This window comes from Lacerta agilis, chromosome 2 (assembly GCF_009819535.1).
Source record: "Lacerta agilis isolate rLacAgi1 chromosome 2, rLacAgi1.pri, whole genome shotgun sequence".
In the NCBI taxonomy this organism is placed as follows: Eukaryota; Metazoa; Chordata; class Lepidosauria; order Squamata; family Lacertidae; genus Lacerta; species Lacerta agilis.
The window spans coordinates 44,899,760-44,916,418 of NC_046313.1; the positions used below are offsets into that span (position 1 = coordinate 44,899,760).

The 16,659-nt window shown below is 41.9% G+C and overlaps 1 protein-coding gene across 2 annotated transcripts in view; it reads left to right on the forward strand.

The window, feature by feature from the left end:
- Positions 1-16,659, forward strand: part of WWC1 (WW and C2 domain containing 1) — a 75,021-nt gene that overhangs the window by 8,797 nt on the left and 49,565 nt on the right. The window lies entirely within an intron of this gene.

Sequence of the window (16,659 nt, forward strand, 5' to 3'; positions counted from 1 at the left end):
ACCCGGGTGTGATTTTTTTTTGGTCATCCCCCCCCCACTGATCCCCCCTTTTTTTACAGAGGATACCCCAAAGTTGTTGAGCTTTTTTAAGGGAAGGTTGCACAGGGGACACCATAGTTGATCAGCTTTTTTACCGATCCACCCACCGGGGGTGCAAGCACTGATTTCTCTGGCAGATCAGCCTGTTTAATGCAATTAAGCCCTGGAACAATGCTAGCCATGCACCCTTGCTTGCTTCCAGATGCTTTGCAAGAAGGGGAGAGCCTAGCTTGTTCAAACACCCATGTCTACAGAGCGGTCAGTGCAATATTAATGCTGAAACACAAACCCCACAGCAGCCATCACTGCAGGAAACTGTTCTAAAATTAAGGGGGAAAATTCTAATATTCTAATATTTGGAAGGAAACTGGAGTGATGGAATCTTCCCCACTCCCCCCCCCCCGAAAAAAAATTGACAAAAGGCTCAAGAAAGTGGAGTCTAGGCTTAGGCTGAGTGCACACCATACATTTAAAGCACCTAGAAAGAGCAGCAGCCAGGAAGCTGTAGTTTGTTAAGGGTGCTGGGAGTTATAATCTTTTCAAGAATTTATTTATTTATTTAAAAAAACCTTTTTTTGTTAAGCACCTGTTCAAGCACCAGCACCATCCATTAGTCATTTTAACCACCAATCAGAAAGAAGTCGCTCCAAAGCAGTGTTGTGGTGCAGAGACAGAAAGACAATTTTTTGGGAGCAACCAGACGCCCCCAACGCCCCACCCTTGCTCCACCCCTGGGGATGCAGAGATGTCTTTCAGCCTGAGAACCACATTCTCTTGTGGGCAGCCTTTCAAGGCTGCATGCCAGAGCCAAAAGTGGGTAGCACAACTAAGTTAGCTTTTGTACAATAGCCTCAATAAAGTCAGATATAATAGCAAGAGCCATTATTACAGTCCATTGACACTCTCAAGGCTGCGTGTGCATAGAGCAGGTTTGGGGTGGAGTTCCAAAGGCCAGATGGAGATTCCTCAAGGACCACATTTGGCCTCTGGGCCTGACATTCTCCATTCCTGCTCTAATGTGACATGAGTGATACACTTCCATACAGATTACTGACCTATCCTCATGTCTGGAAAGTTGATGTCTTTAGTATAGCAATGTTGTATATTTAATAAAAGCAAAAGTAGTACTATGTCTTAGCATCAGACCACCCTTCTAATCACATCAAATATACAACAATCCCTCAGTGTGACTTGTAGTCCAATATGTGGGGCTGCCCTTGGGTCTAGTTTGGAAGCTCCAGCTGGTGCACAGTGCAGCCGCCAGATTGCTGACGGCAGCATCCGGTCAACAACATGTGAGACCATTGTTATTTTTTAAGCCATGTAGCACCCGCAGGTTTCAAACCACTGTGGGCGATTGCAGGATCCAAGCAATGCATTGGTCGATCAAACCACTGGGCTAAGCTGACTCATGTGACACCATTGTTAAAACACCTGCATTGGCTGCCCATCTACTACCAAGCCAGGTTCAAGATTCTTGTATTAATTTACAAAGCCCCAAACAACTCTGGTCCAGGGTACCTCAGGGATCACCTGAACCCTTATATCCCAGCTTGATTAATGAAATAATCTGCAGGAGCCTTATTGGTCATTCCTCAATTTGCTGAGGCTCATTTGACAACAAGAAACTGTGCATGTAGGGTCATTGGCCCAGTCCTGTAGAATACTCTGCCAATAGAGATTCAACAGGTGTCTTCTTTGCCAACTTTTAAATGCCTGCTGAAAACTTTTCTATTCCACCAGGCTATACAGGCAGCTAAGAAAACATCCTTCCGCAAAGGTTAATTGATGTCTGTTTGTAACTTTTTATGGTTTTATTCTATGGTTTTGATATCTATTTATGACAAACTGGTGTATACAGTTTTTTATAAATAAAAAACAATATTAAGAGCCTTTATAAATATTATATACCTTCAAAGAAAATACTTAAGGAAATTGACATAAAATTGCAATGGCATTTTTCAGTGCTGTATTCTGGAATGTACTGGTATATACAGAAGGTTGGGTGCACCTTCCAAATTTGGATGTTGTTGGTAAAACCTTCATGTTCAAGAGGTATCAAGATTTCCCATAAACAATTTCTAAAACTAGCTCATTTACCGGTAGGTTGCAAAGCTATTACTTGTAAACATAGGAAGTTGTGTTATTCAGAGTCAAACCATTGGTCCATCTAGCTCAGTACTGTCCACACTGAGTTGCAGTGGCTCTTCAGGGTTTGAGGCAGGGAGATGCGAGGCATTGCATCTTTTGCACACAAAGCATGTGCTCTTCTACTTGCATTATATTAGTTCCACATTTGTTGTTGGTTTTGTATGAGTAAAAATCAGCTCCCTTGAAACAACAGTGTCACTGATTTATGAGATCAACCATATTTACGGAACTCATAAGGAACAATTCTATGCTAATGCTCCTTCTCTTTCTGACGGCATGTGTTCCTGTAGCCTAGGGTGATTGAAGTTCTGCATTCTCATGTTGCATCTACCTGGGTGCAATCACACTATCATTAATTTATAAATCTTGTTGTACGCTTCATTAGGATTTTGTATGAGGGGCAGTCTGTAAAAAATATTTTTATATAAGTAAATAGGTCTTCCTCAGAAGACTTTATTTTGTTGTTGTCTAACTGTATACCCAGCCTCAAAAGCATCCAGATATTGTTTATTAAGCTGGCTCTTGGATTTTTCACAGGTTTTAGCTCATCTGTGTGTACACTAATTAGAAGGAAGTCAACTAAAGGAGCAAAACAGGATTGCTTATCATTTATTCAGTAAATTATTACAGTATATGCCCGGGCTGCTTATTCAGGTAAAATATTGCAATGGTGAAATGCCAAAATTAATTGTATTTACAAATAGTCTAAATGCCTTGAACATTTCAATCTGATTTTTTTTTTTTGCTAACTGTTCCTTGTTGTAGAGTTCACTTCAGAGTCTTAATTTCATTATGGCTGAGGGTTAGCCAGATGGCCTAATAAGGCTTTGCTTTTTAACCCACTGCCTTTGTGAGCTGTGTTGTCTATGAGCATTTCAGCTTCTGACACTTGGCTTCCCTATATACTGTCTTTTCAGTTATATGTATTTAGAAAATAATAGTGAGTCAGAAATCTGCAAAGTTTTCAACCTCTGAAACAGGCTTCATGGAATTTTTATTTGCACACATAAACTACTGTCTAAGTACTGCCACATCTCTGTGTGTATTGTGTGAATACCATAGTGATTGGTGGCAGGGAACGTCTTCCAGAAGATTTGCAAGGAAAGAGGGAGCAGGTGGGTTGGGCTGTGCAGATGGATAGGGCTGCTTGCAGCAAGCACAGCCGTGACCTGCCTCTGCCTGGGCAGTGACCTTACCAGCAGGAAGTGGAGAAACTGCAAGGCTGCTTCAGTCAAGGCCATAACTCTGACGCTAACAATCACTAACAATTACTAACAATGACAGAAACCGTTGAAGGATGATATCAGGCCTGCAACGAATGTACCCAAGCAGCTTCAAAAGTTACCAGTATAGATGCAAACAGGGGAGGAATGGCAGATTTTCCAGGCATGGGGTTAATGAAAGGTTTCTTCCCTGGACTAGGTTCAAGCAAAAGCTGAACATATTCTGTGTCAGTGCTGAGTGCTTAAATGGTATGTTTGATGAAAGAGCTGGTAATATGAGAACCTCTACTTTCATTGTTGTTAAAAAGTGGGTTCCTAGCTTTAGGATATAGAATTAGTTGTCATTATGTGTGTCCAGTACCTGGTGAAAATGCAGAATGAGGGATAAACAGGACTTGCAGTGGTCCAGAAGTGGGGTACGTCAAGCACAAGAGCTCCAGTCCCCTCTGTGGCTGGCTGGTAAAAAGGATCATATTACATTTGGAACTGATATTTTGCCTAAATTGGTATAGAGAATGGAAAGTGAAGAACATCCTTGCTTTTAGAGAGTAGGGAGGTGAGACTTGTCAGAATAAATATGGAAGATGTATAAGGAAACAGTTCTACTTATTCTTGCACAAGGTGTGCTCTGATAGTGGTTAGTGAGATGGAACTTAAGACAAGAGTGTGAAAGAATACTGGAGAAAATGAACATGCCTGAATGACCCTGGACTCTGCCTAAAAGAATCTATGAAGCCATTAGGTGTGAGGTCAAAGTGACATTCTACATGGTTAAATATTAGTTATTTATGACTACAAGTAACTAAGGAATGCCAAAAATGTTTGTGTTGCTGTTTGGCAACTGGTATGCTATTGTTCTTTGACCCTTAACTACTGGAGACATTACATTGCATTCAGTATTGATGAACTAGCGGCCTTCCATTTTTACTCCAGAATGGTAATTCTGTCTTCCAGATCTGTGTACATGGCATCTTACATTTAGAAGATACTAGCCTGATGACTGACTGTGACCTAAATTGAGTTGGAAAGTTGTAATCATCCATTCACACAGCAACAGTCATGTGGTGTGGGGATGGCTTGTTGCTGTTGGTGGAAATTTCTGAGCTAAGAGGACCTTTTGTTTCTTAAGAAGTGGCCCCACCTTCCATTTCACATGACAGTTGCTTTTTCACACACACACACACACACACACACACACACCCTTTTCCAAAGCAGGTTCTGATGTAGCATCAGTATTAACTGTGACCAGGATTTCACTGAGCTTGTAGATGATCTATGTCTGAATCTAGGTAGCTCTTTGGATCCTGGCTACATTAAACCTGTTTTCTATAAAATATATTCAAAAGCAACTCAATAGAAAGGTAGCAAAATGCAATTTAAAAATATCAGTAAAAATGTTACTATGATAACATTTTCCATGAGATATGCCATATGCATAAAATACACCAATCGAGTTATCTCTCCCCTTCCCCATGCTCCAATTTGAAAATTAATGTGGAATGTGGATTCTACCATCATGCACCTCTCCCTGCTCTCCATCTGATTGCCACTCTGATTTTGTGTTCTGCAGCTGCTTCCTGTGCTAATTGGCAGGGGAGTGGAGAAGGCCTGGAGGCTGCATAGAAGAGACCAGGAGTTTTGCATGTGGCCTTGGGATGTGACCTGGGTTGTCCATATGTGACTTCTATATTTTCTATGCTGGTAGTTAAGCCCCTTAAATATGACATCACTTAATCTACTTGTGATCAAGCTGCACCAAAGGCTTAGAAATCAATTAAGTGGTTTTCTGGTACACATTGTCCTAATTCAGACTGAACCCTGCGGAGTTATTTCATGGTTGATTACAGCCTTGTGTGTATTAATAAGTCATTTACTATGCCAGAAATAGCAATTCTTGCTTATGGTACATGTAAATAACAACACTGCTGCTATAAATAAAACTTACAGTAATTATTCATTGTCTTGGGTCCATTCATAAGTTCTTCATAGATCCTTTTTTACTTCAAGCGCAAAACTAGATAGTTATCCAATGCTATCCCTTTCTGGTACACTTCTATCATTTGAAGTGGCAAGGGATGTATTTCAAAAAAGGTGTCCAGTGATTGGCTCTTCAATAAGTGTTTATAAAACAGACACGATGCTTTAAATCTTTAACTTCAAAGCATATTTTCTAACAAGAACCCCACTTTTCTAAAAAAGAAAAAGAAAAAAGAATGTTGCTATGTTAAAAAACACGTCAAAGTCACTGCTGAGAAAAAAATGGTTTCCAATAGATTTTTTTTTAAATGACCTGCATTTGATCTGTTGAAAGCAGGATTTTCTACTCAGTTTGAAAACGTCACTAGGTGCAGATGGACTCTGTTGTATTTCTGAACTCCCTGGCTTCTGTGATTACCTTGACATTTGAGTGATATGTGGGAGGATATGTAAAGTAGCACCCAATGCATTTTTAGATGCCAAAGGATCTGCATAGCCAACCACAGCACATCAATTTCGTTGTGCTGAAAAACAACGCACAGACTCCACAAAGGGCTCCGCTGCACTCCTGTTGCTCTTCAGAGGTGTAGGAATCAGACATTTAAAATGAGGATGACTAAAGTGTGAAGCCAGTGGGGGTGGAGAATCCAAAATGAAAACAGTGTTTCTGAAGGTTGACTTTCTACCGCATTATTAGATGGTCTGGTAAATACGCCAAGAGAGTGCCAGATGGGGATGCTCTTCTGAGCTGCCTGCTGGTTACTGCTGCTGCCATAGTGACAAGAGGCTTCCCTCTGAGCAAGTGCAGAATCTCCAGGGACTTTAGATTGGATTATGTGCTTTGTGATTAATTGCCTGAATGGGAGCAAGACTGGATGGGAGTCCCTGCTGCTGTAATCTTGGTTTCATTCAAGATGGTCACAGTTTAGTCTGAGATCCAGAAGCAACTGTGAATTTGGTGGCAAGTGGGCTTTGTTCTTATATTGGTGCAAGCTGTACCACCGCTGTCGGGAATGTATGTTGTGGTGCTTTTAAAATGGTGCCTTTCCCCCACTATAGTCTCAACATGTCTGCTGCTTGTCCCCCCCCCCCCCCACTCCTGGACATTGAGAGAGGAATGTTTTGAGGGATATTTAGTTAAGCTCTGTATATGTGATTGTGGGAGAAAAATAGCCAACCACACAAGTTAAGTTACTTCTATTTTAACTTTGTTTTCTCCCTGTATGTTTTTGACCCCTTATAATAAATATGTGACTCCTTATGATCAGTTTGCCTTAATTTTCAATCAGATATGCATTTTCTCCAGCTCTTTATAACAAGGCATGCACCATATCACCTGAGCATACCACATGGACCTGTTGACTACTGCTTAATGGTGTGATTGTCACTGTCTCTGTATGAACTTCATACATCTTATTTAAAAATGATGGCTGCACAAGCATTTTACTTTCTTTTACTTCCTATAATGCTTGTCAGATTATCAATGTACGTTCACCTATAGCAGGAGTGGGAAACCTGTGGCGCTCCGGATACTGTTGGAATCTGTAAATTCCGACCATTGGTCGCACTAGTTGGGGCTGATGGGAGTTGGAGTCTTACAGCATCTGGAGGGGCCTGTCCTGACCTAACCACTAGCTGTGAATGAACTGCAATGGATTGCTCTCTCACCTCACCAAAGGACAGGTGAAATTTCCTCTCCTTTGACACATTTGGGAAACAGTGGCCTTGTTTGGAGGACGGTACTTTCCTCTCTGTGTGTGGCGAGATAGGGAGCAGGTCTTGGTTTACATACATCACATACCAAAACTGTTCCTGGAGGGTACACTTCAAACACAAACAATTTGAATTTTTCTCCTTATTTGAATAATAATAATAACAACAACAAATCATTGGACACAGGGGCGTCGCTAGGGGGGTGCGGTGGGGGCGGTACGCCCCCGGGCGACAGGGGCGAGAAGCGGCGGGTGGGGGCGACAAGCGGCGGGTGGGGGCGACAAGCGGCGGGTGGGGGCGACAAGCGGCGCCCCTCCCGCCACTCCCCAGGCAACGCCGGTCACCCCGGGAGCAGCAGCGCTGCACGGACGGGGTGCTCCCTTGGCCGTGCGCTGTTGCTCCCAGGGCGACCGGAGTGAGCGGCGGCGCATGGGGGTGACAAGCGGCAGCCCCTCCCGCCATTCCCACGCGCTGCCGCTCCCTCCGTCACCCTGGGAGCGGCAGCGCACGGCCCGACGACGGAGTGCGCCTGCACGCGCAGGCGCACTCTGTCATCGGATCGCCGCTTCCACAGCCTCCTTTTGAGCCGGAGAGCTTAAAAGCGAGCTCTTCGGCTTAAAAGAGGGCTGCAGAAGCGGCGCCGGCACCCCCGGAAACGCCCTGGGGGCGGAGCGTCATGACGTCGCAATGTGATGTCACGACGCCCCGCCCCCGGGGCGTTTCCTTTGCCGCCCCGGGTACCGCGGAGCCTTACTCCGCCACTGATTGGACATAGAAAAATAGCATGTTGAGGGAAAATCTTGGCTTAAAACTCCTTGAAATATAATTTTCTTTATGCCTCGATAAACTGTTTACCTGTATTTTTTAAAATCACAAAAACCCCATCCCTTCTTGCAGTATATAGTGATATAGTCCAGCAATGGAGTGCTTACATGAACAAGTTGTGTGTAGACTGTCCCCTTAGTTCTTTGTAGTATAGTGCTTGGTCTTAGCAGCCCTATATTACTACAACAGAGAATCTTACAGAATCTTAAATCTTAACAGGTTTGTTTGTGGTCTAGGACTCCGATGAAGTGCATTGTGGTCCATGTCTCAATTAAAATGCTAGTATTTAAAATTTCCCAGAACTCTTTGTAGAATGTTTAAAGATTTCTCCCCCCCCCCAATATTTCCTGTTCCTACAGGCAATTCGCATTTTCATAAGTTTCAGAAGTAGTGTAAGTGGGATTCCTTAGGGCGGGGGGGGGGTTGATAATCAGGTAGCTATGTACAGTACATGCACCAGAAGGACTCTTGGTTTATATAGTATTGGCTCAGTGGAATGTGACAGCTTGATCTGGTATCCAGGATACATGGAGGGTGGGAATGTAAACAAGAGCCCATGGCCACATTCCTGGGATTTCACTTCAGTTGAGAGAAGGAGGGAAATGAACATGATCTCAAGTACTTGAGAGTTCGGATCAAGATAAAAGGTGTTAATACTGAATGTATACATTTAAAACAACAACAAACTGGAGTTTTGCTGGGGGCAAAACCTCAGTGTCACTTTCGTTACTATGACACAGGTTTATTGCTACTGCCAAGAGGTACTGCATTTCCATGAGAAAAAGCTAAGCAGTTACTTAATAAGTTTTGCTTTTAGAGCAGCTTGTGTTTGATAGTGTGGCACTTAAGTAGGTAACTCAGATAAGATAAAATAAAACAAAACTCACTGTGGTCACTGCTGTGAAACGTCCTCTTTGAAAATGGGATTTCTCAGGGGAAGTGATTTTAATAAGGGTCTCTTCAGTTGAAGTGTTGAAGTGCAGTAATCTGATAACATGGCAAAATGTGGAAGAAGGTGGTATGTTTCACAGCAAGATCAGAATGCTAGAAAAGCAGGTATCTCCACCTCAGAAGAGTCAAACAATTGGTGCATTATACTATTGCACAATGAGTTCTGAACACACACTGTGGATTGAAGTAGGTGAGTGTGTGTCTATTGTGTCAACGTGGCTTCAAATTGCATCTGAGCCATATGTGCTCAGAAGGTGGCCCTGGGCAAGGCATTGGGTTGGATCCAACACTGAAGAGGAGACTGTGATCCAGCAGAAGTGGCTTCTGCGGGGAGGGAGGGTGCTTGTGGAAGATGGTTTTTGCTGATTCTCTTTCCTCTCCACCACTTTCCACACTGTTGCAAAAGATCATGGAAGGCTTTCATGGGACACAGGGGACTGCGGAGGAAAGGAGGGATTGGTGAGTTGTATTCAGCAAAGTCCGACTCAGAGTAGACCAGTTGAAATTAATGCACCTAAGTTAGTGGCACTATGGGTTAAACCACAGAGCCTAGGGCTTGCTGATCGGAAGGTTGGCAGTTTGAATCCCCGTGACAGGGTGAGCTCCTGTTGCCCGGTCCCTGCTCCTGCCAACCTAGCAGTTCAAAAGCACGCAGTGCAAGTAGATAAATAGGTACCACTCCGGCGGGAAGGTAAATGGCATTTTTGTGCGCTGTTCTGGTTCGCCAGAAGCAGCTTAGTTGTGCTGGCCACATGACCTGGAAGCTGTATGCCGGCTCCCTCGGCCAGTAAAGCGAGATGAGCGCCGCAACCCCAGAGTTATCCGTGACTGGACCTAACGGTCAGGGGTCCCTTTACCCTTTACCTTTATGGGTGGCACTAGAATTATGGTGATTTTTTTTCTGTGCTTAATTTCTAAAAATCATAGCTATTTGTGCTCAGTGGCTTACCAGCCCTGCCCTTCCTAATGTCAGTTGTGTAAGGTGATTGCTGTTCCCTTCCCACAGTAAGAACAAATCACTTTAATGTTGCTATTTCAGCATATCCAATAACTTCTAGAAATGAGCCCAAATCAAATTAACCCTGTATACCACAAAAGGTTTTAAGCCACAGACATATTGAATATATTGCAGAAACTATTAACAATGTATGTAAATGACAGGGAAACAGAACCTGTGCCATAAAATCTGTTTTTAGCTTGCATGTGTGCATGCAGGCATACATCTTTCTGTAAACAATAAAAACATTTGGCTCACTAATCCCAGTTCAGTAAATTGGGGGCTGCTGGTTTGTTTGTTTGTTTAAATGCAGTGGGTAACATCTCCTATTCACAGTGTTCTGGTATAAATAGACCAAGCTTCATAGTGCTAAATTTTACTGTACCATTTCAAAACCAATAGTGAAGTATTTAGGAGTATCAACTATCTCCTAAATGCCATCTCCGTGGGATCACATATATAGAGTATTCAACAGACATGCAAAAATGTTTTTCTAGTGTTATATTAATAAGGATTATACTTTCATATTTTTTACTTGATTTGTAAATATGATACATAGTTTCACCACAAGGCGAGATTGATAAAATGTAGCACAGCATGAGAGAAGGAAACAATTAACACCAGTACAGTGTTGCGAACGGGATCCATTCCAGAGGCCCGTTCGCAACATGAAAAGAGTGCAACCTGAAGCGTCATATCTGTGCATGTGTCATATCTGCGCATGCGTGAGCGCCGAAACCCGGAAGTAACCTGTTCTGGTACTTCCAGGTTTGGCGTGTTCATAACCCATAGCGAACGCAACCCACAGCGAACACAACCAGAGGTATGACTGTAGAGGGGAGACAGGCCCCTAAGACTCATTGCATTGAATTTGACACCCAAGAACAGTTACAGGGAACATTTTCCACCCAGCCTCGAGAGAGAAAAATGTGATACTCATTTTTCCGTTCTACAGCAGCTATTAACCAAATTTTCATTTAAGACTAATGAAAGTTGTAGCACCTAAAAACAAACAAATTCATTATAAAACAATTTTGCCAATTAGCTCTCACTGAAACCTTATGAAGCTGTTAACGGATTTGTTCATCTTTAGGTGCCTTCGATATGATAGATTCAGGAGAGTGTTGGTTTAGAAAATATGCACTTAATTAACATAGACCCCTTAATAGGCAAGGCATAAGTAATTGCATGTGTTAAGAATGTAAGAAGTACCCTTTTGGGACAGAGCTTTTCATCAGCATTATTTGCAAGAAAGCTAGTAACTACCAGAAATTGACCAGTAGGCACCTGATGCAGTGTAATCTGTCTTCTGCTATCTCTTGTTGATGGCATCCGTCTGTCTTGAAAGATAATGGAGTGCGCCCCTGGGGGTACTGTATGGAGGTACTGGGCTGCCTAGACAACAAGACCCCCTTCTTGGTCTCACTGATGTAGTCCAAAGAAAAGCAGAGCAATACATTTGACTCCACCTTGACTGCAGAAGTTGCCAGAAGAAGACTTATAAGGTATCATCCAACTGTGTTAGGGACCCCACTCCGAATTTGTGTCGGGTTACCTTATTAGCCTTTTCTTTTCTGAAGATCTTCTGCAAGGCAGCACCGGTTTAGGACCAGATTTTTCTTTCCTTCCCAGGTTGATGAGACTCATCTGGCCCTTCCCTCTACAGCATGTGCAGGAACTGCAGCAACTGCCTTCTTGACTGTTGAACCCACTATTGCTCTTGTCTGCTCAATCCACTTCATTGAGACCCATTGACTACCCTCACCTGGTTTAGCCAGCCAGTTCCCAGGGTGTGGCTGCTGTCGCATGCTGACAGCTTCTAGGAGCCACAGGCAAGAGCCCCCACCAGAGATACTACACTATACACCCCTCTAAAGCTAACTTTGCTTTTGAAAACAAAGCCATTTTGGGTTTAAAGTGTCATGGGAAAACCTCTGGTATGGTTGCTAGATAGTTCAGCAGTGTTTGAGATAGCACATTATAAATTTCATAACTTGACCTTTGGTTTGAACTTCAAATGGATAATTACAAATGGAGAAATATGACATGTGTTTGGAATTTCAGAAGAAAATATATTGCATACATACCACATTCCATTGTTGGCCAGATAATATGAGTTCTCGGCTTAGCTCACCTGTTTGATGTCCCTATTGATGGTTGAGAGATTACAGTGAAGCTTGGTATGTATGGATTGCAACCAGTTGTGTCCCTCCCTCTGCTCAGAGAACTCTCTGTGAGCAGAAGCAGAAGGGACTTCCCGCCCGGAAGGGATGAAAGCAGAAATCAGCAGAAATTGTCTCCCCCTTACTGAGTGAGGGTTTGCACAATGTTGGATTTTTGGGTGTTAACTTATAACTGTGGTTTGAGAATAAATTACAGTGGTACCTCGGGTTACAGATGCTTCAGGTTACAGACTCCACTAACCCAGAAATAGTTCCTTGGGTTAAGAACTTTGCTTCAGGATGAGAACAGAAATCGTGTGGTGGCGGTGCGGCGGCAGTGGCAGGTCCCATTAGCTAAAGTGGTACCTCAGGTTAAGAACAGTTTCAGGTTAAGAACAGACCTCCAGAACAAATTAAGTTTTTAACCTGAGGTACCAGTGTACTCAGTTTGGGGGTGGCACAAAACTCTGGGTTTGCAGCACAAAACAAGTTCAAAACTTTAGCATCAGTTTGGAGGGGATCCAAAATTTGGGGGTTACACGTTAATGAAGCTTTTCCCACCTTAAACCCAGAAAGTAGCAGATTTACCAAATTTGAATTTTCACTGACAGACACAGAACCTCTTTTAGCTTATAAATTATTGTTTTCCAATGGTCAACAGGGTACAACTGGGAGTGAGGGGAGCAGTAAGTTAACTGAAGACAACATTGAAAGCAGCCAGGAGCATGGACAAGACTTATTATTAATCAGTAGGGCTGGGTGATATCTGCTTTTCAACATCGTAATGTATCACCAGCCAAACCTTGCAATATCCTGATATATTATGATGTCAGAAGGGAGGAAATAAGGTGGGGAGGAAGAAAGCAGTTGCCCCCTGCCCTTGGTAGCTGGCTACACAGACGATCAGCGCCACTGTGCACAGCTTCTGCTGCTTCCCAGCAAAACCTGGTGAGCAGCACAGATAGAGTGCACCAGCCAGGGCGCCACATAGTACCATGCATGCAAACACGGAGCTTCAGGGCACCACCGGTCTCCCTGGTGGCACCAGCTGCAGCTCACCCTGACGATCGCCTCTCACCGCACAAGTGGTGGCTGCTGGGAACCACCCTCTGGAGCACCATGCAATCTGTCAGATTGTTGTAGCTAAGCTAATGTTCCAATATCATTTTGTTTGGTGACTGGAGTTTTTGCTGCTTATGGAAGTGATATAGGAACATGGTAGCCATTGGTAAAATATCTGCATTTTTGTTCATGATCCAAGCTTATTTTTATGTATTAAAGATTAATTTGTTCATCTAAGTTCTTTTTTGCACTAAACTTGGCAGGCATTTGTGGTGCCATAGATGCACTGATCTGGAAAAACAGCTTTTAAGCATATTCCACTTGGCACTTTATTAAAGGTGCTTAATTCCTTACAGGGAAAATGGGTACACAAAGGTATGGTACAGAATTGGATGAACATTCCAGCTTGCGTTCATAGTTTTCTTGTGGTGTATGAAGCAGGCCATAGTCACAACATGCATTCAGTGTAACTGAAATGATTTTATAGCACACAAACATAGTACTAGTGCTTCCTTTGCAGCAAGGAAAACTGGCTGCTTTGAAAGGCCTTTGATATGGGAGAAAGAAGTTCTTCCCCTTCTTTGAGCCAAAAACCTCTGGTATGACCTCGGTGAGGAGACTAGAAGCTTTCAATTTTGTTAGCAACTCACCATGTTGACTTTTTTACAGCTGAACCTGGACAAACTGTGGTTAGCCTTTAAGTAGAATTTAGAGCATCAAGTCCACTTCAAACTTGGTTTACGACCCTGGGTTGTTTTCCTAAACTATAGTTAATGCTAACCACAGTTCTTTGTTTGGACAAAATGAGTAACTGTAGTTGGTTGAAAACAGAAGTGAAAGCTTCTGATCTCTTCCTTGCATCCATAGCATGGGAGGGAGGTGTTTGTGAACTCAACACTCACCCAGGCTCACTAGAGCAACCAGGGTGGATAAAAAGCAATGATTTTTTTAAAAAATAAATAAATCAGATTTTTTTTAAAATTTAAATTGGATTTTTAATGTAAATCAGATTTTGAAAATAAAATGCTTTTGAAGGAAAAAACTTTCTAAAGATAGTGTCCTATTTAAATTATATTAGAGTCCAAAGGCTATTCATCAGGAAATAAGGATTTGTTTTAAGTTTTTCATGTGTGCTAAAACTCAGTCTAAGTTTTTTTTTTAAAAAATCAATTAACCACATCAGTTAACAAACATGGATACATATGCTATAATGTAGATTGTTTTAGTTAAATAAATTATTATTAAGGAAATGATTATTTTTCTCCTTCCAATAAAGTACAGCAGAAAAGTTGCCCAAATATAAAAAATAATTTCATAATTACCTGTCTTTGTATTTCTAATAGTATAACCAAATCAGTAATTTTTGATATAACTGTAAAAACTACTCTGAAAATTTATTATTCCAAAAATGAAACCTTCATCTGGTTGTAAATATTAAGATTATACCAGCAGTATAATCATTTTTTACAGTCTTTCTGTAAATAAATGATTTAAATCAAGTCTTACTGACTAGTGATTTAAATCAAGCCTTGCTGACTAGTGATTTAAGGTAAATTGTGATTTAAATCAATTGGATTTAAATCAAATCCACCCTGAGAGCAATGCTATGATTTAGTGTTATGTCTGACCCCAGATATTTTATTGTGAGTAGGTTGAGCTTGGGATGCAAGAATCCCTAGGCATGGGAGCTGACACTGACTCCGGTGAGTAAGCTTCCTCAATGTTATACTGAGTAAATCTCTTGTGTGAGCAGATATTTGTGCAGATCGCAGCCATTTAATAACATTGGCTTTTAATCTGTATTCTTCACTAGAGTGGCGTGTACTCACCTTATGCGACGTGCATGCATTAAGGACCTGGCCTGTTGTCCCAGGATATACGGCATATTGGTATATACTGTAAACTTTCTAGGTTCAGCAGCTATGTTTTAATTATTTCTCACTGTGTTTGTGACAAGGAAACATGAGTTAATTTTTTTTAAGTGCCTACTATTATAAATAAGAGAGTAGGAATTGGAGAGTATGAATTCTTATTTGTGTTCTAGCATTATGTGATTACGTGTTACAATAAGACCTTATGATTGAATCTATGCAGATATATTCAGCTGTAAATAGTTCTATAAGCTGCCTCCTATAAGCTATTGCCATAGTGTTATATGCTGCCATAATGATTCTGTGTTAAAACCAAGGATATTTCACAATCCATTGTATTAAGAGCATGCCTGTGCAAGTCTTACTCATAATTTCCCATCCATCCCACTATAATAATGAAATTCTGCACATTTAGCTGTAGATACCCTGTGGGTGAAGGAGATGTGTACACTCAAGCAGTACTATAGATATATTGAGAAAGTCTTCATACCTGCTTCAAGCTTCCCTTTAGCCGTCTTTGAATTAGGCCCCATAGAGGCAGCAGAACATTTTTAGCTTGACTATGGAATAAACTGCCATTGTTCAATATGGCAGGTAACTATGAAGGTGAAAACTAAGACTGAAATAATGACTTGCAGACCCACTGAACTAATGTTTGTTTATTTTCTTATTTATATCCTGTGTCTCCTTTAACATGGAACTCAAAGCAGCATACATTTGGTTACCAGGATATCTCCCATTCAGGCACTGACCCAACTCAGACCCACTTAGCTTCAGTAAGGTGGTAGCCTCACTAAGACAAATCAAGGGCATCCAGCTCATAGTTAAGTTGTGCTCTTAACCAGTAATGCTTGTCCCCAAGTTCCATATGATAAAATCCTTGTTGTCAGGTGTAGCCTCCTTTTGGGGAGCAAGTTTGTATTTGCATCAATTTCATTCTTTCAGTCTCCCTTAAATTTACCGTAGTCCACTGACTGCTTAATTGTGTACTAACAATATGAAACTTACAGGGTGGACAGAGAAAATGTATATTTGGCTCCATTGATACCAGAGAAGTTAATCCACCAACAATGAACCTTAAAAACCTGTCCCATTAATCCATAGCTGGACAGAAGGCCTCTCAGATTTCACGAACACCAGCATACTGGAAACAGCAATGCCTAGATACCTTGTCAGTGGTAGTGCATAAACATGCATTCTGCATGGCAATGAAGGTGGCAAGAAGGCCCCCTTCTCCATCTCCACTGCATCCAGCAGAGCTTTTCTGTATTGTCCAGGGTCTACTAACATCTACTCCAGACAAAAACATTTTACAGTCTTCAGAAGCCCACTGTGGCTTGTTTGCAAAGACACTTTGAGGATAATGTTGCTCTGCTCCATAGCAATCCTGTCACATCCATATTCATTGCAGTGTGTGTGTGTGTGTGTGTGTGTGTTCATTCTGTTCCTCTACAGTACAAGCAGAAATGCCCACCCCACACCTCTTTCCGCCTTCCTGTTTTTATAGTTTTGTATGTTAATAGAAAACAAAACATGAACCCCATTTGAACTGCCTATTAAAGATGTTATTTTAATACGGTTTACCTCTTAATGAGTGGATGTATGAGAGTAGGCTTGCTCATTGTGTCAGACTCAGAAGTAGCTCATTGCTGAGCAAGAATTTGAATACAATTCTTCCAAGATGCAAA